Source organism: Ylistrum balloti, unplaced genomic scaffold, assembly GCF_031769215.1.
Source record: "Ylistrum balloti isolate Yb309-2 unplaced genomic scaffold, AGI_CSIRO_Ybal_v1 Utg370212, whole genome shotgun sequence".
Taxonomy (NCBI): domain Eukaryota; kingdom Metazoa; phylum Mollusca; class Bivalvia; order Pectinida; family Pectinidae; genus Ylistrum; species Ylistrum balloti.
This window is the reverse complement of record NW_026782181.1, coordinates 79,694-97,918: the sequence shown is the minus strand read 5'-3', so window position 1 is coordinate 97,918 and position 18,225 is coordinate 79,694.

Here is an 18,225-nt window from a genome sequence, read left to right as displayed (position 1 = left end):
TCAACTAGCTAGCAGTATTATCGTCATTGTTACAATTAAAATCATTCTAAACGGTTATTCTTTATAGAACAATGGTGTCAGGGCGGACAGTGTACTGTTACGTCATACACCCGACAACATTGTCGTAATACCATAGCCTTATGTATTTACATAGCTTCTCAAACCATAAATGTAAGATATTCGTTTTATTTAATTTTTCAGCCTTCTAAAAATAATGATATACACTACCTGTAGTATGAGGTACACATGTATATATCTCCCGCGTGTGACGAAGTGCAGACTTATAAGCCACCTGAATCAATACCACAAGATCCATATCAAATATCGGCAAAAATGTGGGGTCATTTACCCTGCTAGCTACCCTACAGGGCAATATGCGTGTTTGGGACTCCTACCCTGACAAGTCTACATATCCCCCTCCGGTCCCAATGTGTGGAGATCAAATTAGTGATCCCCTTTCCACTAGCCCATGGGGTCGCGAAACCACTACTACCCCCTCCCCCCCCCCTCAAAAAAAGAAAAGAAAAAAGTAAAAAAAAAAAAAAAAACAAAACACACACACACAAGTGATATCCTCCCTTCCTATCTGGTCTGGGTACCAACGTAAGTAGATGATTCTACTTTCTCACTCTCCTCACCCTTTCAGTCTGGGTACAACGTGTACAGGTGTCTTTTGATCCCACTCTCTCCTCCCCTCCACTCATATCATGGTAGATAAACGCAGTATCAATTACATCACCCGTTCTGAAATATCCATATTACATGTTTGGTGACTTTTACAATTTGTTAAATGTTAAAACGTATCAAAATTCGATTAAAAATATTTTTATTGAAATGTATACGTTTAATTCAAAATAGTTAACAAATACTCTTTATTTGGTGTTTACAAGCATCATGTATTACACACACGGAAATATAAAGTTTGTTTCAGTTTATGAAATCAACCCTTTTGGAAATATTTCATGAAATTATTTAAACATAGTGAATGGTGTACAGTAACATGTAAAGTCTCGTGATATTACGGTTTACGGTATGCTCTTATAAAAACCCTATATTACTAGACAGTTCAAGGGAGAATTATAAACCACTCGCACGAAGAAAGGATGATTTCGGGGGATGTGTGTGTGGGGAGGGGGGCGGAGGGAGGGTTGGGGGGTTTTAAGAGATGTTTATATCTATATAGGACTCCTAGGGGGTAAAATTAGGTGTAGGGGCAGCATGTGCGACTAGGGATTTTATTTTGTTGACAGATACGTCAGTACCCGTATAAAGGGGTCATTGAGCGGAAAGAATTGATCTGTATTGAGCAGAAAGTGTCAACAGGGCCCAGTTTTTCTAACTGTCATGGTAGCACATGTACGCGCTTGGGAATTTCAATTTAGTGAGGAAGAATGTATATCACATCTTGTATTCAGAAAATTGTAAATTTATATTCATATGTGGGGTGTATGATGACAAAGCAAGTCCTTTACAGTGATAATGATATTCTAAAAGAAACGAAACATTCAAAGTTAATGGAACGGAAAGCGAGCACGGACGCTGTCAGTGAATTGTCTTATATATTCTTCACATCGTTATATTTGTCTATAATGATAAAGTTAGGGTTTATTTCAATAGTTTTCACACCGGGATAAGTATTTGGGTGATAAATTTGTTCAGGTAAACAAATATTAGCACCTCCTCAAGTGGATACATGTTTAAACTGCCGTAGACATCGATATAGGCACTACAGCGAATCTCGTCTCTCGGATAACTCTCGATAACGATGAAAAATCGATAAATTGATCATTGTAAAGGTTAACCCTGGGGTGTTTCTTCGCGTCCGTAGAGCCGTCCCAGGTGTTAGCACAGGGGTTTATGTTGCGCAATTAACTTACCGGCCGGATTCCGGAACATGGATAGGTGTCGAATTCATTTACCTTTCCATTCATGTACATAATTAGCTAGCAGGCTAATTCCCGCCTCTTATTGGCAGTGATTACGCCGCGGAATATATGCCCATTGATACTTGTAATCTAGATCAAACATGTCTCGGTCAAAAGAGGTGTGTATCCAGATCTCACACCTGTGCCCACTTCTGGCCGAAGATTAAACAAGAGTCCATTAAAATAAATGTGAGAGGGAAGAAAACAACTTTCCTGGGGCGATTAAGGGATATAATCCAGATGGACCAAATTTAGTATAAACTGTATTTGCGTACTGTCGAACGACGCATTTAGTTAAACCAAAATCACTTACACTAAATCACATTCCATTGGATAAACTACAAATAGAATGGATAGTGAAAACATAATTAAAATATTTCAATAGGTGTCCGGTTATATCATAACGGACCGTTAGCTATGTGTAGACAACAATTTATCCTAATTAGCATTAGAGCATTACTTTAAATGGAGGATTATAACTCTTTTAAAAAGAAGGCGTGATAGTTACTTCCGCAAATACGCCATAAATGTTTACACAATTTACGATGAAGTCCCAAGAAATCACCACTGATAAAACCTTACCAATGAAACGTAGAGATTTTCTTGTTTTAAGTATGACAGGTGTTTGCCAGCACGTTCGACTACCTTATGTATAAAATATAGCCGGTCGATTTGAAATCAAAATATTTAATTAATGTGAATAGAAAATAAAATAAGGTCTTAATATCTGTTGAGATTTAAAAAGTCGAATTTATCTGAAAAAATAATTGGCAATATATATAGAATTATTTAAGATATATGAGATAGATATGTTCCGAGGAAGGCCTTGTTTTACACTTATACAATTGTGTGGCAATTATACGTAGACATGTCCCAGTCTCCATTGGGTCCAGTTCGGGCTTTGATGGGGTGAAAGGGCATTTGTAATGCGTGCCGGAAAATAACTTTACGTCCATTCTCTGTCACCTACAACAGAACTGGGGGTACTTCAGTGTCCAGGGTGTATACGGGTATTACACACTCAATGCATAATATATCTGACTCGTGTCATGGAAAGTCACGAATTTACACACGACATGACGTTAAATATTGGCGTAATGCATGTCACTACCATACCGTGTCCATATCGGTAGCCGTGTATATCACAACGAGCAGTTTCCTGATGTCTATAGATGTAAATGCATTGTAAACACCGACTTATTCAAAGGCAAATGCGTCTTTTTTTGTGTGATAAATAACCTTCTTATGCTGCCTACCTTAAAGTTTATGTATGAACATTCTTCAGTACATTTTTTCTTGTCAAATACCAACATATAGGAAATTTAGGTTTGAGATATACAGAATTTAAAACTAGCACGTCCAAAGATTCCATCACGCTCTTAATCTACTACGGAGATACTTCCATAGGACTACTGACAGTCTTGCTGTAGTTAATCTGCTTCACGTTCAGTTTCGGATTATGTTTTCCCTTGGTTTTTACACAACGTTTCATGATTGATAAAGCTTTGTCATAAACTTCTAATTCTATTACCAATTACCCTCATGTTTTATTTCAAAAAGCCCGCCTTTGCCAGTCAATAACCGATGTCTTCGATTACCTAAAATCTAATCTTTCTTTGTTCATATGTGTACGTGACTTTCCATGTAAATCTTTATTTTATACATATTCCCTCCTCGTTTCTTCGATTTTGTCTTTGACCTACGAATTTTGTTACACCGTCTTTTACCTCATCTATGCCATAATAAATTGTAAATCCTCCGCCTGTATTTGGACTTTTAACAAACAATATCTCTGACAGCAATTGTCTGAAAGAATTCATCTCCAAAACTGTCATTCAAACACTGTCAACAATGCTTTGTGTTTAAACACTTCTATTTCAATTAATTATGTTAAGAACACTTCAATTAGGTCGTTGATACAAAATTTCCACATCTTTGTTTTTACTTCTACCTCCATAAAGTCTTTGGTACAAGCATTCTACAGTCATCAAGTCTTGTACAAATATTCTACAGCTATCAAATTAGAACAAATATTCTACAGCCATCAAGTTTGTACAAACATTCTACAGCTATCAAGTCTTTAGTACAAGCATTCTACAGCCATCAAGTTTGTACAAATATTCTACAGCTATCAAATTAGAACAAATATTCTACAGCCATCAAGTTTGTACAAATATTCTACAGCTATCAAATTAGAACAAACATTCTACAGCTATCAATTCTTTGGTACATATATTATACAGCCATCAAGTCTTTGGTACAAATATTCTTTAGTCATCATGTGTTTGGTACAATCATTGTACAGTCATCAGGTCGTGTAAAACATTCTACAGATATCAAATCTTTTGTACAAACATTTTCTATTATCAAATGTTTGGTAAAGCATTCTACAGCAATCAATTTTGTACAAACATTCTACAGCAATCAAGTTTGTACAAATATTCTACAGCCATCAAGAAAATGTTGTCACTAACGTGAAGTGCTTGGTACAATATCCCTTTCCCGCCTACAAGTTTTTAGTACAAACATCTTCCACGCCTCCAAGTCTTTGGTACAAACATTCTACAGCCATCAAGTCTTTGGTGCAAGCATTCTACAGTCATCAAGTCTTTGGTACAAACATTCTACAGTCATCAAGTCTTTGGTACAAACACCACGACCTTCACCAAATCTATGTTTCAAATATTTACACCTCGTCCATGTCATTGTTACATGGACTTGCACCTCTTCAAAGACCGTTTAAAAAACTTCCAGAACTCGTTGATCTTTTACGAAACTCCATTATGATCTTGATTTTTAAACAACAAAGAAAATGCTGATATATCAACAGAATCTTAATTCCAAACTCAAAGTCGATACAGCTAAGACAAGATATGAACAGCAGTAAATATTTACAAAGAGATATTTGAAATGTACAAGGATATCATTTACGACAACCGCCATGTGGCCAATCCAAATAAGCAATGTCATGTTCCCAAATGAGAACAAGGTTAACAATCATGGAGTCACAAGGCAAATTAACGAGCATCAAACACGTCCAACTTAATAAGGAAATAGACTATTTTCTAATGAGATCCTTGTGATTGAGAAAGTTCATCACTACCAGGTTTTGTTTCAGTCTTTCACCTCTGCTCTGTACCTGTTAAACTGTTGTAGTCTTTGTTAGAAAGTATACAGTCTTTCATCTAAACGGCTAATAAGATTCATTTTTGTACTCACCAGATCGTCTTTAAACAAACACTTTTTATCTTTCTAATTAACTTACATGTATCCTCACCAACAGATATTTTTAGTATTATCCTGAACATGCGCTTTTGCGAACCTTCCACATGCTCAAGTCCAATGTTTTTACAAACGATTTCTCTGAAATTTTGTTTATATTTTCACCTAAGTAAAATCTTATTGGCAATCCCCCCTCCCCACTCCGCATAATTTATTTTACATCCACTAATTATATTACATTTCTCTAATGTTATTTGCTCTACCTTCCACAAATCTTGTTCACACAACGTTTTTCCAATGTCATTTACGTTATCTCCGGCAACTCATATTTCTATCCTGCCTGAGAAATGCTATTTACATAATCCATATCTAATCTAATTTACGTCAGGCTTGACCAATTATATTTACATTGTCATTTTATTTCATTTTTGACTCATATTTCCATTTCTCCAGCAATTTCTGTCCCCACCATCTCCGTTAAATCCTTTATATATTCTTTTTTATTTATATAATTTCCATAGTATTTTTACATTATCTTCATCACATATTCACATCACATTTCATTCACATAATCTTTGTCAAATCATCGTCAAATCCCCATATTAACTTCATAATATTTCCCCTGAAGAAATGTATATGACTATTTTTGCAATGAAATTAAATACTACATAGTGATGTTAGCTGAAAGATTTTCAGGTTGATGTCAATGCTGGCGCTGTTTCCAGAAGTGTACGAGTTTGAGTGATCAATTAAGCGCAATTTCTAAAGAACAGTAAAATACATCAATCGCACATATTTCATCCATATAATGACAACTTGTGTTGTAATCTATTACTACTTTATTTGTATCATCATCTGCAAATCTATATTGCGGAATGACTTCAGAAATGAGAAGTAAACGAAAAATGCCGTGTTATGACGAAAACTCACAAACCGGATATAGTGTGGTCGCGGCCAGTTCTAAAGCAATACATGAAAGGAACGGGTAAACATATATCTAGTAACGTTACCGCAATCGAATAGCGGACTGTCAGAAAGTTTCTATTGTGAGGTAAATTGAAATTGAGGTGAGTGTCACAATATACATGCAATGACTATCACATATAACTTTAATTCAATTACTCTATCTCGTTATTATGTGTGTGAAATGACTCGTCACCCTAGGGCCTGGGGCGGTGTCAGATGGACAAACCCACAGTGTCATCAGCAATGGTTACGCAGACAACGAAAAACAAGACCCTAGTCATTGTTGACAAACACAGTATGTCGTATATCTTTGTCCCCAGTCTTCACACCACAGAACATGTCATCTGGCCCTAAGTTACCTCCTCATGTCAACCCCGTGTGTCATATACTTGTACAAATATATTCTTATTCTCGGAAGCGTTCACCCGGACACGTCCTCTGCTACGGGGAACAGAGGAAGTTCAACATCTTTGTGTTAAAACGAAACATATCTGAATGAGTAACTAACATCACGCAATAACTCTGGGAAAGGAGGTTATCGGTTCCACACGGAAAGTGGACAAAGATCTCCTTTAAGCAGTTCGGGTTTGGTTTCTGCAACAGTCAAGATTAGCAATGGATGTGTCCTAACAAGATACAAAAGTAACGATAACCAATTCGGTACCAAACGTTATGCAATTATATCAGAACTGACACATATCTGCTAGAATCCATAAACAAATCATGAAGATACTGATAGCTGGAGGTTCAGAGACAAGAGTAAAACCCTACTCTATCAAAGGAGGGTATTTCTTGAGTAACAAATCTTATGAAATCAATATATAATAAGAATCATTATTTGAACTTCTCTAATGTTACACATCCAACAGAAAAAGATATTGCTTCAACTAACACGTCACTCACTTCATATAAAGGGTTCGGTTGTGATTTTGAGTAATTATTAAAATTGCCAATAACACTGGTATTGATGAAAGGGATGTTTGTACGTATGTGTTGTGCTTAATACATGTGCTGTAAGCATCAACTGAATTCTTATTAGGAAACAATTTCTAAACTAGTGTTAGAAAATGATACAATGTAAATTGTCGAGTTCGTTCATGTGCCAAAATAATTTTACATCGTACGCACATGTTTGTGCTCACTGCACGTAAACCTGTCCGACCCAACAATGGTGCGCTTCTAATGTCCCATATTTTGTTTGTACGTGACGCTAATGCTGATGCAGGAAGCTGGGATATTGTACATGTTTGAATTAGATAATGAAACGTCTCAATGAAATATCTACGGTTGTGGGATCAAAACATCAACTTAAATGGATATTGTTTATTGTTTACATACAATTATATTGTATATCTGACGACTAATTATCTTTATTTATGTAGAACAGTATGAATCCGATATGTGTTTGGTGACAGTCTGGTGAATACTCTTCCTTAGGTTACTATTTACAAAGCTAAATACACAACATATCTCCATATGATTATGGAAATGTGCCCACACACGCTCAATGACCATGCGCTTCGGATGCAGCCTCGCACAGGATGTGTTTGCTATACCAGCTAGTTTGAACTGTTCCACGTAACTTTATATGTGCAGTAAAATTTGTACTAGTATTCATGTTACACGTCTCTGACATACAAAGATATAAAATACTGTTATATAATGTTTAAAATGATTGATATAAAACAAAGCACTGATGTATAGTTTATACAATAAAATACCATTATAATGCATAGTATTCCTCAATAAATCAATATTTAGATAAATGTCTTAGCAATGTATAGTACATCTGTCACAAAAACAGATATCGGTGATGTTAATTTGAATGAATACAATTATGACTAAAACATGAAATATTATATAATTGATAATATCTTTCAGAAACACAATATAAATCGCCATCATACAATGCAGAAAACGGTCATTCAGTATACTAAATCCATTGAACATAACTTATGTTATACAAAATATAAATACGGTTATACCATATATATTTACAATTCCATACAATATATATATAAGGTCATACCATGTAAAATACCAAAGTTATACAAATTATCAATACGACCAAACATTGTATCGTATCAGTGTTATACAAACTATATATGCAGACATGAAACGTAAAATACCCAAGTTATACGTACGAAACTATGATTTATTATATCAATATTATAAAACATGCCAATACGGTTTTACAAAGTATAGTATCAATATAATAAAAGATGAAATGTGAAATACGATAATTAGGACTGGTTTTAGGTAACCTGTGCATAGTGATTTTTTTTCAAACAAAATTTGAAACATTACTCATCATTTGATAACTGTTGATTTTTTTTTTGTTGACATGAGTCAAAAAACTTAATCACCTTTGTGCAAAAAAACACAAAAAACCAACAAATGAATAAATAAAATTGAACACTGTATGATATGGCTACAGAAAATGTATATACATGTGTATATAAAATACGGTAATACATTGTGTATACATTACTTTCTGAAAATATACAATCGTGCACTACCTAGCAGAATTGTATCTGCATACATCCAGGTATGGCTAACAGGTCGACCCTTTTAGTATTTGTTCCAGGTGTTATATATATAGTTGTTTGTCATCTTGTTATAACAACTCGATTTTGTATGGTGCATGTAATGTGAACAACACGAGCTGATGCATTAATTTTTTCGCAGAAATAATTTACATGGTTTTTATGATGCTTCACCTGGGTCTTTTAAATGTCCAACATCGTCCGCCTAATGTGCATTCTCTGCTTTTCACTTTTCTTCCCATTTTCAAAATCTGGCCTTCGATATTGCATTCGTTCACATAACTTAATCATAATGTCTGCGGTCAGAATCTGACATTGTATATCTTATGAATAATTAACAACAGTCTCACAACTATACACCACAGATGGTCGGTTCAGCAGTGGTGTATCACACACATTCATCAACTACTTACTGAGCCGTGACGAGGTGATATAGGTATAAGACATCATGTCCAAGAGCGGGTACCTGCAGTAGTCGTGTCCGATAACGCTCTCTATAGATTACACATAAATCATGATAAAACGATTCCAAATTTGATTATCTCTAGGGATTTCGTCATTTACCTAAAATTGATTTTGATGTCATGTCTGTATCCACCTACCCATCCTGTGAATTTGTTCACCATTTTGGAACACCTTCCTAGTCATTGTAGATATTTGTAAAATTATCAAAATGTAAGATTGAATGACATAGAACAAATTAAAGGACATTACTTTAATGACAAACTACAGAAAAATATATCGGTCGATTCTATTGCACACTTGAAGTAATATGTGATTACTTTTACATAAGAAATCTAGTTAATTAGAATGGATTGAAAGAAACACAACATTGAAGATAATGGGAAATTTACTTGCTGTGAGAATACAGAATTAATAGTTTAACAGAATAAGAATTAAACTAAAAATATTTCCAGAAACTACATTCTAATATTTTGCAGTGAAAGTCTATAGATACTTGAGAAACTGCACTATTTCCAAGGCCTTTGACAGTTCGGCGAAGAAAGGGTCCAAGACACAGGAGGTATGTAGCTTCATCAATGAAAGGTTTTGATATATAGAACTTACTCTGTACTGAATATTTACTTTGAGTATTTTAGAGAGATCGTTTAAAATTCAGCTGTTTCGAGGATTTAATGAATGTGATGGAACAATAAAGAGTTATTCACTGAGAAACACTAGAAGCACCATAGTGTTACAACATGGGTCAGTAACTAGAAACACTTTGTTTTACACATGGAATGATATGTAAGAAAATATATCATCTTGACACAATGGCTTTACACAGACAACTGATCAGGTCTATGTATGGCCCTTCTATCATTGTCTGGAGTCTAGTAACAGAATTCATGGGAGCAATAAGATCGAAAGTGTTAATACAAACGAGAAGAGACTACTGAGAGTAATCAACGTGAGCAGTGTTATAGAGAGAAAAAAGTCATTTCATAGAAAAAATTACTGTTGACCATTACTAAGGAGACTGAAGAGCTAAGATGTGTTTATATTCCACTCATTGTCATACTGGTGCAGTTACAAGAACAGTTTTTTGGGTAAAGCCGTGTTCAATCAAATATCTTGGAACGGTAGACAACAATATATGAATATTTTTGGCGATTGTAGAAACAAAAGAAACATCATTGCGTTGACATATAGTGAGACGACTTAACAAGTAGTGATAGGTTAACTGAGAATATGACAGTCAACTTTCTTAAACCTAGCACACTCATTTTCTGAAATTCATTAGGGAAAGGACACTAGTGAAAGAAGCGACTATGATTGCAATGTAAACTTCAACATACAGTAACCAATTTCAATGTAGATTTCAACATACAGTGACCGATTTTACAATCTGATCCAACAGCTTTTAGTGTTGTACATATTTTATCAAGTTTATGGTCTATTTCAGGAAATCTACTATTGCTAAAAAAAGCTCGGGTTAGCGATTCACAAAGCTGGAGCTCAACTTTCGAATTCCTTTTCTACAACATTCGCACATGCTTGATATCATGCAGTCCTTGACATTTTAATTCTAATCTATTGTTATTATATTCATATCAGTATTTTTGTGAAGAAATAATGCGAAGTTCTATTAACAAAAAAGCTGTTTATCTACATGGTGGTTACATTTCAGTCATAATTGATAAAATATCTGTTGAGAATTATTTCATCGCCAAATTACTTAGATAAATCTGTGATAGCAGTCTGAATTACCAGAAAAAATAGAATATGAAAATAATATTTTGTTTGACTCGTCGAAGGGGATAAGTCCTCGGTGTCTGCCCTTGTACCTTTCAAAACCATGTGTCAAGTTATTGCGGAAAAATAATGTCAAGGACAGGATAAACTTTAATTCATTTTCTAATATAATGAGATTTAGTTCCATAAAAGAATTCTCCTATAGCGAAAGCGTTATGATAAAGCTGTGGGTGTTTATTAGATAATTATTAAACATAATACACATCGCCTGTATCAAAATATCTGTGCTGGGAAAAGTCTTTGTTGTCAGCTTATCTACCGGTTCTTGATGGACTTCTGTTTTAGGAGACTTCTACAAGTAAGATTCGCGAAGGTTGTGACGCAGCATGTCTCCATACAGTCGGAAATGTAAATTATTCAAGTGTTGTTCAAGACTGGTTAACAGATAATGCTTGGGCCCAATTTTCTTTCATCTTGGAATTTAACAATTTCTTTGCAGATATAAATAAATGATTTTTTAATTGAGTGTCAAGAAATGTAAAGATTGTAGAAAGGACACACACGTGAATTGCATGTATACATCACTTTTCATTTTGTTGTACCTTCAGAAGAAAGATTTTTTTGACAAAAATCACGTTTCGCGGGGTCAAGTGAACTTTTTAGCCCATCGTTCCGTCCTTCCGATTTGTCACAAAGCTTTTGTGTCGTTTTGAAAGTTTTATTTCTTGAGAATAGCTATAAAAGGCTACCGCCGTATACATCTTTCACATTTATCTTTCTACTGAAATGACGAGATGGGATTGTCCTGTTGAAATATCTGGTGCATGATAGTGATTTAATTTGTTCGTTTCGATTAAGATTGAGAATTAATGATATACCGATGCCGTAAAGGATGTGTTTATGAGGGGCCTGTTTCCGGTCCAGTAGTCCCACTAGTTCGACCTTCATATCGCGTTGTGGGGTATGCTGATAGGAGAACTCATAACCATATAATTTACCATACAACATCATCGAGGCATAGGTAAAAGAGAAGACTTGGTTTTAGGTAGCAGTAGTGTGGTGTTACCAGGGGGAGGGACACATACACAATTCACAGATCCTGATAGTGTCGTTATTGTCATAAGTCGTCCCCATCTGCGCTGTTCCACCATCTTTGCCTTACGCTAGAGTCCCTATCAAGTGACGCTAAACATGAGGTTTATGGGTATCGCGTTGTCCGTCAATACCCCTACTTTGTCCAACTGTATCGTCCTTCTTACAGAATGCTCGCTGATGCGGTTGCATTCTAAATAGTTACTGGAACACGATGTAAGAGTAACACCTGATATTATGAAATTCGATCATACTCTTACAGAAATTTTGAAATAAATAAATAAAGATATAAATTGGAATAACCGTTCGTAAACACGAATTCCCTATAGAATAACTTTTCTACTGCAAACGTCTCGAAACACTGCTTATCTCAAGGACACAAAGTACTTTCCCTTAAACACTGTACTTATATCCACGGATTGTCTCTTCAACTATTATCAATTTCAGATATCAATGTTCACATGAAAATTACTAATCTAAGTAAACAAACTACTTTCTGCCAAAGAACGACCATCTTCTTCATAAAACAAACGTTACTAGATACCAATTGTTGTGCAGAAGTGTACTTCATGTGTTGTCGTAAGGTACTATATCAAACGCCTCTACTGCAGTAAGGTACCACCTGTAGTGTAGTAAGGTACCACCTGTAGTGTAGTAAGGTACCTAGTGTAGTAATGTACCACCTGTAGTGTAGTAAGGTACCACCTGTAGTGTATTAAGGTACCACCTGTAGTGTAGTAAGGTACCTAGTGTAGTGAGGTACCCCTGTAGTGTAGTGAGGTACCACCTGTAGTGTAGTAAGGTAACACCTGTAGTGTAGTAAGGTACCACCTGTAGTGTATTAATGTACCACCTGTAGTGTAGTAAGGTACCTAGTGTAGTGAGGTACCCCTGTAGTGTAGTAACGTACCACCTGTAGTGTAGTAAGGCACCTCCTGTAGTGTAGTAAGATACTTAGTGTAGTAAGGTACCACCTGTAGTGTAGTGAGGTACCACCTGTAGTGTAGTAAGGTACCACCTGTAGTGAAGTAAGGTACCGCCTGTAGTGTAGTAACGTACCACCTGTAGTGTAGTAAGGTACCACCTGTAGTGTAGTAATGTATCACCTGTATTGTAGTAAGGTACCTAGTGTAGTAAGGTACCACCTGTTGTGTAGTAAGGTACCACCTGTAGTGTAGTAAGGTACCTAGTGTAATAAGATACCATCTGTAGTGTAGTAACGTACCACCTGTAGTGTAGTAAGGTACCTAGTGTAGTCAGAGGTAAGTGTAGTGAGGTACCACCTGTAGTGTAGTAAGGTACCACCTGTAGTGTAGTAGTAGTAAGTAGTGTACCACCTGTAGTGTAGTAAGGTACCACCTGTAGTGAAGTAAGGTACCGCATCTGTAGTGTAGTAACGTACCACCTGTAGTGTAGTAAGGTACCACCTGTAGTGTAGTAAGGTACCACCTGTGGTAGTAAGTTAAGACCTGTCGTGTCGTTAGGTACCTAGTGTAGTATGGTACCATCCTGTAGTGTAGTAAGGTACCACCTGTCGTGTAGTAAGGTACCACCTGTAGTGTAGTAAGGTACCACCTGTAGTGTAAGGTACCTAGTGTACCTAAGGTACCACCTGTAAGTAAGGTACCACCTGTAGTGTAGTAAGGTACCTAGTGTAATAAGGTACCATCTGTAGTGTAGTAAGGTACCACCTGTAGTGTAGTAAGGTACCACCTGTAGTGTAGTAAGGTACCACCTGTAGTGTAGTAAGGTACCACCTGTAGTGTAGTGTAGTAAGGTACCACATGTAGTAAGGTACCACCTGTAGTGTAGTAAGGTACCACCTGTTGTGTAGTTAGGTACCTATTGTAGTTTTGTAAGTTATGTAGTGTAGTAAGGTACCACCTGTAGTGTAGTAAGGTACCACATGTAGTGTAGTCAGGTACCTAGTGCAGTAAGTGTAGTGTAGTAAGGTACCTAGTGTAAGGTACCATCTGTAGTAAGGTACCATCTGTAGTGTAGTAAGGTACCACCTGTAGTGTAGTAAGGTACCACCTGTAGTGTAGTAAGGTACCACCTGTCGTGTAGTAAGGTACCACCTGTAGTGTAGTAAGGTACCACCTGTAGTGTAGTAAGGTACCTAGTGTAATAGGATACCATCTGTAGTGTAGTAAGGTACCACCTGTAGTGTAGTAAGGTACCACCTGTAGAGTAGTAAGGTACCACCTGTAGTGTAGTAAGGTACCACATGTAGTGTATTCAGGTACCTAGTGCAGTAAGGTACCACCTGTAGTGTAGTAAGGTACCTAGTGTAATAAGGTACCATCTGTAGTGTAGTAAGGTACCACCTGTTGTGTAGTAAGGTACCACCTGTAGTGTAGTAAGGTACCTAGTGTAATAAGATACCATCTGTAGTGTAGTAAGGTACCACCTGTAGTGTAGTAAGGTACCACCTGTAGAGTAGTAAGGTACCACCTGTAGTGTAGTAAGGTACCACATGTAGTGTAGTCAGGTACCTAGTGCAGTAAGGTACCACCTGTAGTGTAGTAAGGTACCTAGTGTAATAAGGTACCATCTGTAGTGTAGTAAAGTACCACCTGTAGTGTAGTAAGGTACCACCTGTGGAGAAGTGAGGTACCTAGTGTAGTAAGGTACCACCTGTAGTGTAGTAAGGTACCACCTGTAGTGTAGTAAGGTACCACCTGTAGTGTAGTAAGGTACCACCTTTAGTGTTGTAAGATACCTAGTGTAGTGTAGTAAGGTACCACCTTTAGTGTTGTAAGGTACCACCTTTAGTGTCGTACGGTACCACCTTTAGTGTTGTAAGGTACCACCTATAGTGTTGTAAGGTACCACCTTTAGTGTAGTAAGGTACCACCTGTAGTGTTGTAAGGTACCACCTGTAGTGTAGTAAGGTACCACCTGTAGTGTAGTAAGGTACCACCTTTAGTGTTGTGAGGTACCACCTGTAGTGTAGTAAGGTACCACCTTTAGTGTTGTAAAGTACCATCTTTAGTGTAGTAAGTTACCACCTTTAGTGTAGTATGTTACCACCTTTAGTGTTGTAAGGTACCACCTTTAGTGTTGTAAGGTACCACCTGTAGTGTAGTAAGGTACCACCTGTAGTGTAGTAAGGTACCACCTTTAGTGTAGTAAGTTACCACCTTTAGTGTAGTAAGGTACCACCTGTAGTGTAGTAGTAAGGCACCACCTTTAGTGTAGTAAGGTACCACCTTTAGTGTTGTAAGATACCACCTTTAGTGTAGTAAGTTACCACCTTTAGTGTTGTAAGGTACCACATTTAGTGTTGTAAGGTACCACCTTTAGTGAAATTAGGTACCACTTACGGTGTATACTTTTTTTTTATAAACTTAAGTGTAACAATTTGTTTCAAAATCTATTTTTAAAAAGCGTGAGAATAATAAGTGGTGACTGTATTGCCCTTCCCTCCATGAAGGTCGTGAAGTGCTCTGGTATTGCTTTGTCGTTTCTATGACTGATGCGATCCTCCGCTGGGTGGATGTCCTATAAGGAGTTTCCATGAATAGAGAAATGTACAAATTTAGCCTAATATGAACGTTTGCATGTGATTTGACGTCTGTGAATGCACTGACCCGGTATGGTGGTGTTGAGGTGAGCATGGGGTAACCCAGTAGCATTGTCTAGCATTTCACTTTCTATCACGGAACGACACAAAGAACAAAACATTGGATCAGTTACAATTCGCCGGTACATATCGTGTGATAGACATATGTCAGCGATCAGACATCCGAGAAAAGATTATAAAGAATTCAAATCACACAGGAATTAGATGTGGTTTATATTCTACATTATTCCTAGTCATTGCTCGTTTTTCTAAAGTATGTAAAAATGTCTCTGTTAGCAAGGTTGTAGAGATGCCCTGCCGGGTTTTCGTCGTTTTTCATGAGAAGTATTGACTAATGAGTGATGTTTTAATATCCCAGTGACAGTGGTGGTGGAGACATGCGACACCTGGCGAACATCCAACGAGTGTAAACGACCCATCATCATTTTCCTGCGGAGCTGTGATCTGTCGAGTTAGACAGGGATCTGGGTATCAAATCGTGGACGATCGTCGGTGTCTAATCCGTGGCTAATTACACATTATACTGTGACAGATTCAACCTGGCCTAGGACTTCACCTCTCCGTCGTGGACAAAACCTCACAGAAAAGTCGTATTTTATACACTGTATCACAAACCTGTAATTACCGTGTTCAGTTTCTCTAGTCGTGACACTAAATGTATACCACCGCCACGATATCAAAAAGTTCCCTATTTTATGTCCTCTTTCGATTAATAAAATTAGATAGTATTTTTGGTGTTTGCATTGATAGTAAACCTGGCTTTTTCATCTGATCGGCATTTACATTCCACTGAGAACAAAACGTGGAATAGGCGAGTATAAAACCTGGTACGGAGGTCGGTTGCAGGTCGCCGGATTCTCAGTCGTATCTCCTCCGAGATATACCTCTCCATAAACATTTTGTTATGCAATTACATCGAAATGTCGCACAGATAATCCCCAGCCATTAACAAGAAATAAAAAATGTGTTCGTGTTGTTCATCAGTCAGTTACATCGGGGCTAATAAGTTCCACTCCGGTTCATATGGAACCTTGGATTTCTACATATGGCGCAAACATAATAATGTACAAACAAACCTATTCCGGTTGAACTCTGAGAAATCTAATACATCGGATGAGAAAATGTGTTTTCCTTCTCAATGTCTATACCTTAATTAATGATGAAGAACGTACACACAAACACGCTGTACATTGGAGGTTTCAGGGTTTCACCAGAAGTCGTAATATCATTTTGATTTTGTGTAACCCAATGGCCTACTTATGTCTGGCTACCTGTTCATTTGGGAAGAATACACTTTTTTTAGCTGGTATCCTTGAAATGTCTTATCCAATTAAATTACTGGATGGAAAAAAATCTTCTATACTTGATGATTTTATGATATTTTGGTCATCATGGTATTCTGATTATGATGATCAACATGAATTGAGATACATTTCTATTGAACTTTTTCAGTTCGGAAATTATGTATAAGTTGCACAATATTGAATTATCGTACACGAGTGTGTGTTCTTAGATTACGAAGAGCATTGTTAGTATAATGTGTTTATCGTACAGAGAAGTACACAGTGACCTACAGTGTTAGAAATGTGCCATTTCGTTGTGGTGTATGGCATATTTTACGATGTACTGATACCTTATTTCATCTTTGTAAAATAGAACAATCATGCTTTTTTTCATTCCTGGACATCCTTAGTTATCACACACTGTCCAAAAGGTGTTAAAGGCCATACGATAAAATATTTCCCCAAAAATTACGTCTGTACTTTGTAGAACACCTACATGTTGATCATCATAATCAGAATACCAGAACAAAATTCTTCTATCGCCGCATTGGAGTAAAAACAGAAATAAAGAATATGCTCTACTGTTTCTTCTTCTCTGTTACAAAAACTACACAGATTACTCTCTGTAAGTTTTATTTTCAAAAGTTTTGAATTTGTCCTAAGTATACGATGATTAATCTTATACTGAAAGACTTGTAACTTAGTCTCTTGTGTACAACGAAACGCAACATTATAAATATTTTCAAAATCAAATTCATCATCATTAATTTCTTCCATCTCATCCAGATTCAAGGAGAATGTGATTCCTAGAAGTCTGAAATTTTCAGTTGACCATGTTAGGTTTAGGTCTGGACAAATGATTTCATCTGAGAATTTTTATTGCCTATCCAATAAAGTTGGGACTTGCTTTTAAACCGGATATCGTAGAAAAATCTTCAAGTATGTGTACAGCTTCGTGTAGTGATTCACTTTTACCATCTAACAGGAGATATGCATCATCTGTGTATTGTCCTAGTAACATCTTTTTGTCAACAATTGTAAGAGCCCCAATCCTCTGGTTAGACTTTATCATTAAAGAAAGTAGCTCAACCCCAATAACAAAGATGTACGGGGATATTTTAAAAAGATCTGTTACCTGTAACTGAGCGAGATCGGGGTATCTCAGTCTTGGGCTAAGATCCTGTAACAACCTAAACTCGGCGTTATGTTAAGATGTTACAGGATCCTAGGCCGAGATTGAGATACCCCGATCACCCTCAGTTACAGGTAACAAATCTTTTTCTAGCACCTACTATTCTAAAAATTATTCAATATCTCATCAGAGTTTGGCGTATCCCGTAGGAGCCTCAAACTACCCACACAGCCTCTTCACTTTTAAACAACATTTGGATAGTGCCGCGTAAACAATG